Here is a 17681-nt window from a genome sequence, read left to right on the forward strand (position 1 = left end):
AGTTCGCCCTCGAACTTAGAATAGCTCTGGGTACTTCTGTCTCATACTAGATTCTGTCTCCCAAGTTGCCTCTTCTGCTGTGTGACTGTGCCAAATAACTTTTACTAATAGTACTTCCTTGTTCCGCAATTTCTTAACTGCTCGGTCTATTATCTGAATAGGCCGATTGTCATAGCTGAGGTCTTCGCGGACTTGTACCAGCTGGGGCTCAATTACCTAGGTGGCATCTGGGATATGCTTCTTCAGCATAGAGACATGAAATACATTGTGGACAGCTGACATTTCCTGTGGTAGCTCTAGCTCATAGGCTACTTTGCCAACTCTTCTGTTGATAAGGTATGGTCCCACATATCTGGGACTTAGCTTGCCCTTCTTCCCAAAACGCATTACTCCCTTCATGGGAGCTACTCTGAGGAACACTGAATCCCCAACTGAAAACTCTAAGGGTCTGCGCCGTGTATCAGCATAGCTTTCTGGCGGCTCTGAGCTGTCTCTATCCTCTTGCGGATCTGCTGTATAGCTGCTGTGGTATCTGCCACTAGATCTGTCTAAAGTTCTAGTTCTTTCTGTTCACCACTCTCATACCAGCAGATTGGAGATCTACACCTACTCCCATAGAGAGCCTCGTAAGGTGCCATACCGATAGTGGCCTGATAGCTGTTGTTGTATGCAAATTCTGCTAGACTCAGATATTTGCACCAACTTCCTTTGAAATCTAGGGCACATGCGCGGAGCATATCTTCGAGTACCTAATTTACCCGCTCCGTCTGTCCATCTGTCTGAGGATGGAAAGCTGTGCTGAACTTTAACTTCGTGCCCAAAGCTGACTGTACACACTCCCAGAAGTGTGACATGAACCTACTGTCTCTGTCTGATATAATGGTTCATGGGACTCCATGTAATCTAACGATCTCCTTGAGATACAACTGAGCAAGCTGTTCCATGGAGTAGGATATCCTGATAGCTAAGAAGTGGGCTGATTTTGTCAACCTGTCGACTATTACCCAGATGGTATCAAAACCATTCATGGTTCTGGGCAATCCCACTATGAAATCCATAGAAAGGTCTTCCCACTTCCATTCTGGTATCTAAATGGGCTGCAAAACTCCTCCTGGTTTCTAGTGTTCTGCCTTAACCCTCTGACAGGTTAGGCAGGTGCTGACATATCGTGTGATGTCTCTCTTCATCCCAGGCCACCAAAAACGTTTCTTCAAGTCTTGGTACAGCTTGGTGGAGCCGGGATGCATCCCATAAGGAGTCTTGTGAGCCTCATCTAAAATCTTCCTTCTGAGTTCCTCCTGATCCGGAACACATAATCTGTCGCCAAAGTACAACACCCCGCTAGAGGACACTTGGAATTCTCCACTTTCTGTTTCTACTAATCCTTGCTTGATTTTCTAAATTTCAGGATCCTGTTCCTGAGCTATCTGGATGTCACCAAGGAAGGTCGACTCTAAGGTCATAGTAGAGAGCTGTCCTACTATGAGTTCAAGACCGAAATCTGTGATCTCTTTCTGTAGGGGTGGTGACATGGCTGCTAGGGATAGTAAGGTAGCACTAGACTTTCTGCTAAGTGCGTCTTCTACCTTATTTGCTTTTCCTGGGTGGTAGAGGATGTCTATATCATAGTCTTTGACCAGCTCAAGCCATCTGCGCTGTCGCATATTCAGATCCTTCTGAGTGAAGAAGTACTTCAGACTCTGATGATCTGTATATACTCTGCACTGAGCTCCATACAAGTAATGTCTCCAAATCTTGAGAGCGAACACCACCGCTGCAAGCTCAAGGTCATGAGTGGGGTAATTCCTCTCATAATCCTTCAGTTGTTTGGAGGCGTAGGCGATTACCTTGCCATCTTGCATCAGCACTGCTCCTAGTCCCAGTTTAGAGGCATCACTATATATATCAAAGCTGTCTGTGCTTTCTGGTAGAGTCAGAATAGGTGCACTGGTCAATCTCCTTTTCAGCTCGTTGAAACTGTTCTCACAGTCTCTATCCACTGAAACTTTCTGTTCTGGTAAGAGCTGTCAGTGGGGAGGCTATCCTGGAGAAGTCCTCTACGAATTTTCTATAGTAACCTGCTAATCCCAGAAAACTTCTGATCTCACTAGCGTTCTTGGGTCTTTTCCAGTTGCTCACAGCTTCTATCTTACTGGGGTCTACCATGATACCATCCTTTGAGATGATGTGACCCAGGAAGGACACCTGATCTAACCAAAATTCACATTTCGTGAACTTGGCATACAGCTGGTTCTGCTGAAGGGTCTGTAATACTATTTTCAGGTGCTCTGCATGTTCTTCCTGAGTTCCTGAATAGATAAGAAAGTCATCGATGAACACGATAACGAACTTATCTAAGTATTCTCTGAATACCCTGTTCATGAGGTCCATGAAAGTAGCTGGAGCATTTGTCACACCGAAGGGCATAACAACGAACTCATAATGCCCGTATCTGGTTCTGAATGCTGTCTTGGGTATGTCTCCTTCTTTGACCTTCACTTGATGATAACCTGATCTGAGGTCTATCTTAGAGAACACTGCTGCTCCCTTCTGCTGATCAAACAGGTCATCTATTCTGGGAAGAGGATACCTGTTCTTGATCATAACTTGATTCAGTGCCCGGTAATCTATACACAGGCGCATGCTCCCGTCCTTCTTCTTCATGAACAATACAGGCGCTCCCCATGGGGAGTGACTGGGGCGTATGAATCCTTTGTCAAGCAGCTCCTGTAGTTTCTCATGAAGTTCCTTCAATTCTGCTGGAGCCATGCGGTACGGCACTTTGGAAATAGGATTGGTACTGGGAATGAGCTCTATCTCGAATTCAATCTCCCTATCTGGTGCTAAGCCTGGTAACTCTTCAGGGAAGACTACTGGGTAGTCACATACGACTCGGACCTCTGCTAGCTGTTGGTCCTTGTCCTGTCTGGTATTGACTATGTGCGCTAAAAATCTCGTACATCCTGAATCCATTAATCTCTGTGCCTTCATAGCACAGAGAAATTTCTTGGTCTTTCTCTTTGGTTCTCCGATGTACTCAAACTGCACTTCTGCTTTAGGTTAGAATATGACTTTCTGTTTACGGCATTCTATGGAAGCACCGTATCTGATCAGGAACTCCATCCCAAAGATAACATCGTAGTCAGTCATATTTAGCACTATCAGATTACAAAAGAGTTCTCTATCTGCTATAATGACTGACACTGCTCTGAGCAATGCGTGGATGCCATAATTTCTCCTGAAGGTAATGTCGTCAGAAACTGACTACTGAGTACCTCTGGAGGTATTGCTAACTTCTCAGCAAATGCGCTGGATATATATGAATTGGTTGCCCCAGTATCGAATAAGACAGTTGTACTTTGCTGTAAAATACTAATCTGACCTGTAACAACTGTCGAGGCATTTGCTACGTCCTCTCTGGTCAGTGAGTAGATCCGTGCATTCGTCATAGCTGGAGGGGCTTCTAGTCTGCCCTGGCTGATGTGTGGACCATCTAAGGCGGCCTGCATCTGATGCAACTGTGCTGGCTTGGCTTCGTACTGGATCGGCTGTGGTGGAGGAAAGCTGGTCTTGTTCGGACACTGCTTGGCCATATGCCCTTCCTGTCCGCATTCAAAGCATCCTCGTGTGCCCTTACGACAAACTCCAGGATGGAATTTCCCACAAGTAGCACATTTTGGATAGCTGGGCTGTTTACTAGCTGGTCCTCCCTTTGGGTAACTCCCTGGCTTGCGCTTGTTGCTGGAGTTCCCTTTCTAGTTAGAGCCGTGGGAGCTGTGGCCCTGGTGTTTCTGAGTGCCTGAGCCTCCTTGACCTTTAGATTCTGAGAGAACTTGCTTCTGCTGCTTGATGCTATTCTGGTAATGCTCAGTGGTCATGGCACTGCTAACTAGTTCTTCGGTGGTCTGCTGCCTATGAACGTCGCCAGCCACGTTCATTGTTATTTCCGGCTTCAGCATCTTGAGCATCAACCGGACTCGTTCTTTCTCTGTGCTGACTAGTTCAGGGCATAGACGAGCCAATCTATTGAATTTCTTCACGGCTTCCTCCACTGAAAGGTTGCCCTGACGAAACTCGGTGAACTCGTCGTAGTGGAGGTTTGTGACCCGCATGTGAAAGAACTCCTCAAAGAATTCCTTCTCGAAATCAGCCCATGTCATCTGATTTACTGGGCGCTTCGCTCTGATTCTCTCCCACCACATGCGTGCATCTCCTGTCAAGCAGAAGGAGGCGCACTTCACCTTTTCATGCTCTGGCCAGTCCAGAAGCTCCATCGTACTTTCTAGTGTTTTGAACCAGGCTTGAGCATCCCATGGTTCGCTGGTGCCTGAGAAATTCTCTGGCTTGACTCTCTGCCACTGGATCAGATAGGCTTCCTTTGGTGTTCCTGCTGTTGGGGCTACTGGCACAGTAGGTTGAACTGGTGGAACCTCTAAGATTACTGGTGTCGCTAAGTTGGTTCCGGGGTAACTGTGGGAGTGTTCTGTTGACTAGCCTTTAAGGTGGCTATTTCCTGTTGCTGTTCAGCTAGCTGCTGCTGTAACTGAGCCACTAGTGCTGTAAGGTCTGGGGGAGGCACTGAACTACCTGCCTCGTGCTGGGGCTCAGTAGCTGGTGCCTTTCTAGCTGGGCGTCCTCGTGCCATTTCTAGAGGAACAATGGACATACATAACTAATACAAACATATTGGAGTAACTATTGTTATTATGTTAACTACCATCATAAACAAGCATGATGTAGTTATATCTAAACATGGAAACAAGAAGCATAAAGAAAGTGAGAGACGTTCTTACTTGGAAGCTGCAGGTTCAATGCTGATGTGTGTGTAGGAAGTATGGAAACTGCTCTGATACCACTATGTAACGACCCGCCTCCTACTAACTAGGCTATGAGGACGATCGTCACATAAATCTGTGCTAACTAATCCATGACCTTCATTAAGTCTAATTGCGGAAGCTGTACTAATTAAAATTTTTGCTAAACTATTATCATTTCTTGATTCTACATGTGCTAAGGGGTGCCATCTAAAGTATACCTAGCATATACTACGTCCCCTATGGTCACGGAACTGAAATAAATCTTTTCCAGCTATTATCAGACCTCCCAATCGATCCACCGATCGATTGGAATAGTCGGATCGATCCAGTGATCGATTCAGCCGGCTACTGTATGCGGGACATAGGTTGGATCGATACAGTGATCGATCCAGCACGCTACTGTGCCCGGGACAATATTCTGGATCGATCGGCTGATTGATCCAAACTGGCCAATCGATCCAGTGATCGATCCCAGAGCCTTCTGTTCGGGACAGAAATTGCTGGATCGATCGGCTGATCGATCCAGAAGCCTACTGTTCGTGGAACAATTTGCCCAATCGATCAGCTGATCGATTGGGAACCCTCGAATCGATCAGCTGATCGATTCGAGTTTCTGATTTCGACCAAAGGTCTGATTTCAGCACTTGTTCGTGCCAAAATCACCTATAACAATCCTAAACCAAATACAAAACATTCTAACATCACAACATGGTGTTCTAAACTTGACAGGATGCATGATTAACTAATTTCTAACATTTAAGATACTGAAGTGCAAATATCGAAAAGTTAAAAGTCTAATGCTTAGAACAAGCTTGCTGAAGTTCCCTAGATCCTTATTCCAAGTTCCATCCACACACATCCTCATCGCATTGTCCTCTAGCCTCCACTAGTCCATTTTTCCTTTACCTTTATCTGCAGTATAAGGAAAAAGTATCTGTAAGCTTGCGAGCTTAGTAAGAAATCATCTACCTCACTAAAACATGCATACGATGCATCTATGATTTTAAAAACATGCTATTAAACATATGTTAGACTTGTTGAAGCATAGCCTACTGAAATCACTGAACATGAACACTAAAGCATGGCATACAAAGCGAATCATAAGCTAGCATGTGTATCAATAAGAAAGGACTAAACTGAAACATAGCTGAGTTAAACTTAAAGCTGAACTAGAACTGATTTAGAATATAATAACATGACTGATTGTGAGTTTGGAAAACTAATATCATAATAGATTAAAATACATAATCATACTGCTAATGGGCCCGGCAACTGTACGTGCTATGCGCGTATCCTTAACTAGACCCGGGGTTGCAAATCCCGAATTTAGTAAGGTTTTCATAGGTTATCTAAACCTAGGGACCGACTATGGGAGCCCAGCCCAAGGACATCTAGTCCCGTACAGTGCCCCTACTGAAAGTAAATACTGGATCATAGCTAACTAATTTATCTTGCTTTTACTAGGTTATCTGAACCTAGAGGCGACTGTGGGTGCCCACCCATTGGACCGCAGTCCCATATATGCTGTAGCAAGACTAACTAAGCTATTTTAAATACTTCTATTGCATTCACTGAGCTATTAAAAATGCCTACTGTAGTATTTTACTGAGCTAAGCATTTTATCGAACACTTAGTGTGCTCCAACTCTCCCCTCTATTAGGGAGATCACCTCTAGGCACCCGACGACGTCCAGAATCTCCAACTGAAAGGAGTAAACGTGTCTGGCCCATCTAGAGGTGCTCAACTCAATCCCTAATTCCGCGAGGAGGGTTAAATGCACCCTATGCGTAGAAAAATCTACATCTTACTAATTTAAAAGCATTCAATCATTCGAAAAGCTACTTATACTGCAGGTGAGGGGTTTCTTACCTCCTGTTCGGATTTTCTTATGATTCTAATCGCTAGATTTCCGGAGGAGACGATCCTTTCGACGATCTTCTCGCGTCTATGCGTTCCTCTCGCGGAGAGAAACGTCCTCGTGTCGGAGTCGTCACCGGAAGGTGTCCTTGAAGCCCTAGGAAAGGAACCCTAGGTTTGTTCTTGTGGTTGGCGCCGAGAGGAGGAGAGGAGAGGGAGAGGGCGGCGTGACTAGGGTGAGGGAAAGGTTTTTCCTCGTTTAAGAAAAATAACAATTCCTCACTTAAATCCCTGTTTATATTTAGGAATTAATTCACCCAATTCTAACTTAAATAAAATTATTTCCCTTTCCTTTCAGCACGGCCCTGCTGGGTTCACTTGGTTTACTAAAGCTATCTATAAGTCATAGGGTTCGCGACGTCTCGGGTTCAATTCCCGCGTAGGCTATTTTCGTTTTCTATTTATTTTTGCTTCTTCCGCTATTCTAAAAATTCCATAAAAATATCCTAAAATTCTAGAAAAATCATAGAATATTTCTAAAATAGTTTTGAGAACTTTCAGGTGTTACAGAAACCCAAGTCGATATCATTCTCCAATCATTGGCTAAAAGTTTTGAGCAGTTCCGCTTGAACTATAATATGAACAAAAGGATTTATTCGATGGCAGAACTTCTGACAGAACTTCAAGCAGCAGAAGAGTTATTTCGTCAAAACTCTCAAATTCACATTGTTAAAAATGTTTCTATTTCTAAACCCAATGGTAGAAAGAAGAAAAAGAAATAAGTTGGTTCAGCAAAGAAAGTGAATCAATCTCTAGAGGCTGGACCGAAAGTAGGTGTGAAGAAGCCGAAGGGCAAGTGCTCCACATGCAAGCAGTCTAGACATTGGAAGGTGGACTGTCCTCGTAGAAAGGAGAATAATAAAGGTATATCTTATTCTCTAGTAGTTGAAACAAGTTTAGTGGCGTTATCTTTCGGTACTTGGTGTGTAGATACGGGAGCCACTGATCATGTCTACAATACATTACAGTGGTTCCAGGAAACTTGACGACTTCATGAAGGAGAAATTACCATCCACATGGGCAATGCTACAAGAGTGGTGGCTGTTGGAATGGAAGATGTTTATTTGCCTTTTGATAGGAATAAAATATTGATTCCGAGAAATTGTCTTTATGTACCAAGTTTTAGAAAACATTTAATTTCAGTTTGTAAACTCTTTATGGATGGATATTCTGTTTCTTTTGATGACAAAGTAGTTGTTAAGAAAAATAGGAAAGTTATCTGTTCTGGTACATTGGTTGGTAATTTTCTACTCTAAATCCAATAACTCCCACGATGCAACAAATAGAAATTAATAACACATCTTCTAATTCTAATAAGAGAAAACAACCTTTGGAAATGAACCAAACATATCTCTGGCATCTAAGGCTAGGTCATATTAACTTAAGTAGGATTCAAAGGTTAATAGCTGATGGACTTTTGGGTTCATTAGTGGTGGAAAAATTTTCAACCTACGAATCTTGCTTGGAAGGGGAAATGACCAAGAGACCTTTTAAGGCCAAAGGGTATAGAGCCAAAGATGTGTTGTAATTGGTTCATTCTGATTTGTGTGGACCTATGCCTATCCAGGCAAGAGGTGGTTTCGAATATTTTTTCTCTTTTATAGATGACTATTCGAGATACGGGTACATTTACTTGATGCACCGCAAGTCTGAATGCTTTGATAAGTTCAAAGAGTACAAGGCTGATGTGGAGAAATGTCAGGGTAAAAGTATCAAGACACTACGATCTGATCGTGGTGGCGAGTACCTCTTAGGAGAGTTTAGGAGTTACTTATCAGAGGCTGGGATTCAATCCCAACTGTCTGCACCTAGTATACACCAGCATAATGGTGTGGCAGAATGAAGGAATAGAACTCTTATGGAAATGGTTAGATCAATGATGAGTTATTCAGAATTACCAAATTCATTTTGAGGATATGCTCTGGAAACGACAGTGTACATTCTGGACTTGGTACCTTCTAAGTCAGTACCCTATATTCCCAGGGAATTATGGAATGGGCATAAGCCTAGTCTAAAGAATATTTAGATTTGGGGTAGTCCAACACATGTGCTGAAGGGAGACACTGATAAGTTGGAATCATGTACAGAAGTTTGCTTGTTTGTGGGTTATCCTAAAAGAACTAAAGGCGGTATATTTTATAGTCCTAAAGATCATAAGGTCATTGTTAGCACCAATGCCCAATTTTTAAAAGAGGACAATGTAATGAACCACACACCCATGAGTAAAATTATTCTTGAAGAAATAAGAGAAGACACGTCCACCTTAGTACCAACGGTACAAGATGAGATACCACAAGAAACTGCAACATATATCACAATTGATGCACAATTACAAGCAATGTCATGTCGTAGTGGGAGGGTTGTTCGACAACCTGATAGATTCATATTTTTGGGAGACTCTTCAGAGTTGATCCCTGGTAAACATGAGCCTGATCCCTGCACATATGATGAAGCACTCCAAGATAAAAATGCAGCATCTTGGCAAAGTGCAAAGAACTTTGAAATAGAATCTATGTATTCTAATCAAGTTTGGGAGATTGTAGAACCACCAAATGGTGTAAAAGTCATTGGGTGTAAATGGGTCTACAAAAGAAAAAGAGGGACAGATGGGAAGGTGGAAACTTTCAAATCAAGGCTTGTTGCAAAAGAGTATACTCAGAAAGAGGGAATCGATTATGAGGAAACCTTTTCGTCGGTAGCCATGCTTAAGTCTATCCGGATTCTTTTATCTATTGCCGCTCATATAGATAATGAGATTTGGCAAATGGATGTCAAGATAGCTTTCCTTAATGGAAGTCATGAAGAAAACATCTATATGAAGCAACTAGAGGGATTCATTACAAAGGGCAAAGAGCATCTTGTATGTAAGCTCAATCGGTCTATTTATGGACAGAAACAAGCTTCCAGATCTTGGAACATCCAATTTAATGAAGTAATCCAGTCTTATGGATTCGTTCAGTATCTGAATGAATCTTGTGTATACATGAAAAGTGATAGAAACGTGGTGGTATTTCTTATACTATACGCAGATGACATTTTGCTCATTGGCAACAATGTTAAAGTGTTGTCAGACGTAAGGATATGGTTGTCCAAACAGTTTGATATGAAGGACATGGGAGAATGTGGACATATTCTTGGGATCAAAGTAATAAGGGATTGCAAGAAAAGAATATTGTGCTCATCCCAAGCTTTATACATCGATACTATCCTAGATCGTTTTTGCATGCAAAACTCCAAGAAAGGTTTTCTATCTTTTTGGCATGGAGTACCTTTATCTAAAGAAATGTGTCCTAAAACATCAAAGGAGATAGAGGATATGAAGGCAGTTTCTTATGCTTCGATTGTAGGAAGCCGAATGTATCCAATTCTATGTACGAGACCAAATATCTGTTTTACCATAGGCATGGTTAGCAGATATTAAAGTAATCCACGACAGGGACATTGGACTACTGTAAAGCATATATTAGAGTACCAAAGAAGGACTAGAGATTATATGCTGGTTTACCCGGCAGATGATTTGTTCCCTATGAGTTACATGGATTCAGATTTCCAATCATATAGGGACAATAGTAAGTCAACATCAGGGTCTGCGTTTACTTTAGGAGGCGGAGCTATAACATGGAGGAATGTTAAGCAGAAATGCATTTTAGACTCCACCATAGAAGCTGAGTATGTGGCAATCTCTGAGGCAGCCAAAGAAGCTGTATGGCTCAGAAACTTTTTAATGGACTTAGATGTGATTCCTGGTTTGCCCAAAATTATTACAATTTATTGTGATAATAGTGGTGCAGTAGCAAACTCGAAGGAACCACGAGCTTATAAGGCAAGTAAACACATTGACCACAAGTACCACCTGATACGAGACATCGTAAAGCGATGAGAAGTTATTGTCACCAAGATTACATCAGAAGATAACCTGGCAGATCCTTTCACTAAGGCCCTTCTAGCGAGAGCTTTTGATAGGCATGTTGAGGGGATGGGAATCAGATGTATGGTAGCATATATGACAATAGAGTCTTTTAGTATAAGTGGGAGATTGTTAGGATGAATACTAAAAGCCTAGCTTTTGTATGAAAATTTATTGAATGAACATTTATTAATAATAATTACATTGGTCGAATATCTACATTTAGTTAAATGTAGTTGTCCATTTAATTTATATTGTAGATAATATGGTGTGTGGTGTCACAAAGAAGATCATGTTATCAGTTCCTTATAAATTATAAATAGTAGCTCACAACCAAGATGGATTGGGACAAACCATTGGAATGGTTGTAGTGTAATTTGGTACTAGCTTATCTTGACTATAAAATTACACTAGTACACTATGTGTGTATTGAGCAGGATCATTTGAGGTTGTTCCTTTTATACTGACTGCATAAAAGAACATAACTCTATTATTATGGATGTGCGTACTATTATCTCAATATAATAACAAGCGCATGTACTTAGTGTTTATTTCTTTAATTTATTAATGGGTGAGATTTATTTGTTAAATCAATAGGTCCGATAAGTTGGGAAATAATATTATTTATATGGTGTGTTGTTGATTATAGAAGGAAACTATGTCCTAGTAATCTAGGTTGATGATGTCCAATTGAGGAGCTTATAAGGATTGTCATGTAAACCCTGTAGGTAGACCTAGTCGAGCATGACAATGAAGTTGAGTGGTACTACTATTGGAGCTAGATATTAATTAAGTGAGTTGTCAGTAACTCATTTAATTAATGGACATTCGATATCTTCAACACAAGGAGACTAATGCACTCATGATAAGAAGGAGCACATAATGTAATATGGGATTGATGCGATAGTTCAATAATGACTCTTTAGTGGTATGAGTTATTATTGATGAACTTGAGTTGGGTGTTCGGGTCGAACACAAGAAGCTCAAGTCCGTCAGGAGGCCAAAACCAATTCCTCCTCTAGGTCCCTATTATAGCCTCTTAATTAAAAGTTTTTTTTATCCACCCGAAGCCCAGCTTCTTACCCAAGCTAGGGGTCGGCCACATCCCTGCTTGGTGCCCAAGCAAGCGGCCGGCCAAGCCCATCTTGGTGTCAAAGATGTGGCTGGCCAAGCCTTGCTTGGTGCCCAAGCAAGGGGTCGACCATAGCATGATAGAAAAGGAGATTTTATTTAAAATTAAATTTTGATAAAATATATCCTTTTTTTGAAGCCATCCACATGGTTTTAAAAGAGAATTTTAAATTTTAAAATCTTTCCTTTATAGCTATCTACAAAGGATTAAAAATATAGATTTTAATTTTATTAAAATCTTTCCTTATTTGTAGTGTTTAAAAGAGAAATTTTAATTTTGATAAAACTTTTCTTTTTGGTAACCATGATTTAAAAGAAAAAATTTAATTTTAATTTTTCCTTTTTTGTAGTCATCCATAATATTTAAAAGAGAGAGATTAATTTTAAAACTTTCCTTTTGAAACCATCACAATAGGAAATTTAAAAGAGAGAGATTTTAATTGTTATTAAAATTTCCTTTTTTGACATGACTAAGGATTATAAAAGAGATGTAGATGGTGCATTATGGGTAACAAACAACCTAAGTCTCCACTTCTATTCCTTGGTGGCTGGCTCTTCTTCTCCCTTTCTCCCTTGAGGTCTGCGGCACCTCTCTTCATCCTTGGTGGTCGGTTGTTTAGTGGAGAAGAAGAATAAGAAGGAGGCCTCTTCACCTTGTTTTCTTTCTTAGGGCCGGCGGCACATCAAGAGGCATCTTCTTGTGGCCGGTTGCTTAGAGAGGAAGAAGAAGAGTAGGAAGTTTCTTATTTTGGTTTCCCTTGGTGGACGAATTTCTTGGAGGAGAAGAAGTTGTTTGGGTGGATTTCATTTTGGTAGATCGTCGCCCACACAACGTCCAAGAGAAGGAGAGGAATACAATAGAAGATCAAGAGGTCTTTTAGCTACAAATAAAAGGTATAACTAATTAATTGTTTCCACTTTAAATTAATTAGTTTATGTTCTTTCTATGGATCCTGAAATACCAACACACGAGGCTAGCGATTTCGTGTTTTGTTTTGTGTTTCAATTTAGTGTTTGAATCTTGTGCTTCTGTTGAGGTCTCTGTAGTTAAACCTAGGATTACTATAAGAAGTTTAAATATCCAATTTCTTTGAAAGGCTTTATCAAGGAAGTGGTGGATGATCTCATACCCATGAAGGCCAAGTGCCTCGCCATGTTTAACCTAGAAGCAAATCCATGAAATAGATATTTAATCAACTTCTATAACATGGGATGAACTTGGATTAATAATGTTAAATATCATTTGCAATCCAAGTTTTAACTACTAAAGAACACATGAGTTGAACTTGAATTAAAAATGTTAAGTTCCGTTTGTTAGTTAGAGCCCTAAAGCTAATCATTTGATGATTGTATTATGGACTTGCTGTATCATATTCTTATATTAATAAAGACATTTGTTTTGGTTATTATGCTTACTTGTATTGGTGCCAAATAAACTAAGCATAATAGCATTCTTGAGTAAAGGGTTCTAACCTATATCAATCGGTTAGTTGAACCAATAGTGAGATGATATAGGGAACACTACTCTTAATCATTCCTAGTCGAGTATTAACATTCAGGGACAATGTTAATGTGACGAGACTAGCATGTCGGTCAACTCGATGACTTGATCTCACAAGTCTTGGATATAGAGATATCAAGTTGATATATGGGTATGCATTGGAGAATGTATACTGAATGACCTACCATGAGAAAGTATCATGGATCGTTATATGAGTGTTATATACTTTCTCATGTGGCTATTAGTATGACTACTAGTCCTTGGACTGGCCTGAAGTCACCATGGATCCATACATAAGGAGTTACGTACTTTGCCTTCGTCAAACATCACCCGTAATTGGGTGGACTATAAAGGTGATTACTAGGTATGTAACAAATTATGCAGAGGAATGTGAGTGATGTAGATGGAATCTATCCCTCCTATATGACGGGAGCGACATCGATATTCTTGATAAAGTAAGACCACGAAGTGCATGACCATGCCCAAATTAGTCAATATGAGATATTGAGCTCATTTGATTGAGTGAGTCTACTTGGAGTTCAAGATTTAGATTGACTAGAGGATGACACGGTCTATGCCTCACATTGATCAATCTAGATGTCTAGGATAGAAGGACAATGTCATATATTGTGAGGAGTCACAATTAGTAGTCACAAGGTAATGTTGGATCTCAACATTCTTGTAACTTGGGTAGTAATGATGTGTTGCTAGATACCGCTTATTACTTATGCTCCTAAATGGGTTTAGGGGCATTGCCAACGTTACAAGAACCTATAGGGTCACACACTAAGGACAATTAGATGGAGATTAGGTTCATATGATGAACCAAGATGATTAGATTCATGTGATGAATCAAATTGGATTAAGAGTAATCTTAATTGGGCTAATTGAGTTGGACTCAAGTTGATTCATGTGTTCAATGAGTCTAATTTAGATTATGACTATTTGAATCAATTTAATTAAATGAATTTGATTCATTATATTAAATTGGTTTGAATCAAATGGTTAGATTAGATCAACCATGAGAGAGATTTGGTCAAGTTTGACTTGACTTGAGAAGGAAGATGAATGGTCAAGTTTGACTTGACCATTTGCCACCTCATTTGTGAGTTGGCATTAAGTGGCAAATGATGATGTGCCACATCATCATAGTTAGCACATGTGTGTGCCACCTAATGGAGGTAACAAATCCCCTCTTTAATGGCCACATTAAATATGAATGGAGGTTACAATTCCATTTAGTGGCAGGCCACTTTTGTGATGAATGGAATTTTGATTTCATTCAAGGCTCATTCAACTCATCTTCTTCCTTGCTCTCTCTTCTTCCTCTCCCTCTCCTCTCTTGGTCGAACCTTACCATGGTGCTAGCACATCTTTGTGTTAGGTTTCTCCACATATTTGTTCGTGTGGATACTTCTAGAGGGTTGTACAGTTGACAACCTCGAGATCCGGCATCACTTGGAAGAGCGAGATACGCGAAGGGCTTCGCACCAAGGGTAAAGATCTTCTATTAATGTAGATCTAGATGTAAGAAACTCGTACTCGTAAATTTTATTTTATTTTACTTCGCACGGATCTGGTGGCATGGGGGTTTCAGAGTTTGCGCGATGCGAAAAAGCGGTTTTCGCGGCCCGAAAAACCCAATTGTGGTATCAGAGCCACGTGCGAAGTCTTGTACGAGTTTATTTTATATTTTTATGAAAAATAGAAGATCTGTAATATTCTGTAAATTTCCTATTTTTATAGTTTTTATGGGTATTTTTCTCGTAGAAGCGAAGCACAAGTGTTTCGACACTTGTAGGCTTCGACTACCGAGAAGATTTTTCTGAAACAGCAAGGTTTCACCCCAAATATTTTTGGGACAGCGGGCTAAGGCACTTTAGGATCACTAAGGAATACTCGCAAAGGTTAGATCGCGGGTAGGGCCGCTGCCCCTGGCCCCGCAAGGGGATTCGTTCTGCGATTGCGCCCGAAAACCCGCTAAACGGAACCACCAGGAATTTTACTCATAAAAATTGTAAAAATTGTAGTAAAAATTACATAAAATAATAGAAAATACATAATTTAGAATTATGTATTATTTTGTGATAGTCATGGCCCGAAAAGAACCAATCTGTTTGGAAATGTGTTGTAATTCATAATACGGCCTGCGTGCCGTCATGTGATATGCGTGTTGTATATTGGATTCGCGACCTGCGCGTCTTTCCTTTCTCTATTTTATATTCTTGTTGTAAATTAGTTTAGACTCAAATGTAACTCGTGTTTCAAAATTATAATGTACAAAATTGGAGCGGTGGAAGGTCCACTCGAGACGGAGTTACGAGCAGGGCGCTAGCAACACAAGGTGGTCAAAGGGAGGAGCTTGAGAAGCTGTTGACCTTAGGTTGACCATCCGATCTTCTCATTGGCTTGAGAAGATCGTAGTAGGGCCATGACTAATCACAAATAATTTAATTAATTTCTTGAGTGTATGTGATGGATAATTAGTAATTAATTAGTGCCTAACGATTATATTAGATCTAAATCGTGTACAAGATGCACCCTCTCGATTAGATTATATCACAATCGCGTCAACTCAAATGCCTACCGTCTCGTGATACCTATCACTACCTCGATCACATGTGTTGTTGAATCTGCCAAAGCAGAGCAACACATATTATCTTGGTAGGGTACGGAGGGACAATCTTGGTCGCGCTTATCAACGCATGGGTGAGTACAACTCAATTAGATTGAGTAACTAGTTAACTCAATTGGATCGAGTTTAACTATAGACATTTTCCAATGGTTGGTAGATAGGTCAAAATCACATTTATATTAATTCTTGGGCGTATTAGCCAAAGCTAACTCGAGTTTTAATATAAATACGGATCTTGATCCTATAAACAAGAGTTGCATAGAGATGTAATTGGTAAATTGTTACCTACCGATCATACTAAGTCTTGGGCGATTTAGCCAAAGCTAACTCAAGGCGTAGTATGATCTGGATCTTGTCCCACATGAATTATAGAATTCAGTGGGAGCATCATTTAGTTAAAGGCCTAATTAAATGATTTTAAAGAATATGATATTTATTTTCTGTATTTTTTTGTTGTAGATAACCATGACGTCGAATACAAACTCTTTCTTCCTATGTTCTATCCTTGAGAAGGACAAGCTCAACGGAGCAAAGTTCCTGGACTGGTACAGAAACTTGAGAATAGTTCTCACCCAAGAACGTAAACTGTACGTTCTGGAGCATCCCATTCCGGAGGCTCCTCTTGCCACTGCCACACGAGTTGACCGAGATGCTTACAAGAAGCATCAAGATGACGCATTAGATGTGTCCTGTCTGATGCTTGCGACCATGAACTCTGAGCTTCAGAAGCAACATGAGTTGATGGGAGCTTACGATATGGTTGAACATCTTCGTCAACTATATCAGGGACAAGCTAGGCATGAGAGATTCGAGATCTCAAAGGCACTGTTTCAGTGCAAGATGTCAGATGGGGCTCCCAAAATGATTGGGTACATAGAAAACCTACAGAGGTTGGGATTCCCGCTTGGCCAAGAGCTGGCCACTGACCTGATCTTGCAATCCTTGCCGGATAGCTATAGTAAATTCGTTCTAAACTACAACATGAACGAAATTGACAAGCAACTATCCAAGCTGCTTAGCATGCTAAGAACTGTTGAGCTGAACCTTAAGAAGGTTAAGCCCCACTCTGTTCTGATGGTTCAGAAACACAAGGGCAAGGGCAAGGGCATGCCCAAAGGCAAAGGAAAGTCCCAAGCCAAGGGCAAAGGCAAGGCACTGAAGCTTAAAGGAGGGGTCACCAAGGATGCTACCTGCTTCCACTGCGGTCAGACCGGGCACTAGAAGAGAAACTGCAAAGTGTACCTGGAAGATCTTAAGAAGAAGAGGAGTGAGACTTCCACTTCAGGTATATATGTTATAGAAGTCAATCTATCTATTTCTTCATCATGGATATTAGATACAAGATGTGTTTCTCACATTTGTACTAATGTGCAGACGCTGAGAAACAGCAGGGCATTGACAAAGGGCGAGGTAGACCTACGCGTGGGTAATGGAGCACGGGTTGCTGCTGTTGCTGTAGGGACTTATTTTCTATCTCTGCCCTCTGGGCTTATACTAGAGTTGGATGATTGTTGTGATGTGCTTGCTTTAACTAAGAACATAATTTCAGTTTCTTGTTTGGACAAGAAAGGTTTCTCTTTTATAATAAAGGACAAATGTTGTTCTGTTTATTTAAAATACATATTTTATTGTAGTGCACCTCTGATGAACGGACTCTATATTCTAGACCTTAAGAGCCCTATATATAACATAAATACCAAGAGGTTCAAGTCAAATGACATGAACCAAACCTATCTCTGACACTGTCGCTTAGGTCATATAAATGACAAGCGC

The sequence above is a fragment of the Zingiber officinale genome, chromosome 5A, assembly GCF_018446385.1.
Source record: "Zingiber officinale cultivar Zhangliang chromosome 5A, Zo_v1.1, whole genome shotgun sequence".
Lineage (NCBI taxonomy): Eukaryota > Viridiplantae > Streptophyta > Magnoliopsida > Zingiberales > Zingiberaceae > Zingiber > Zingiber officinale.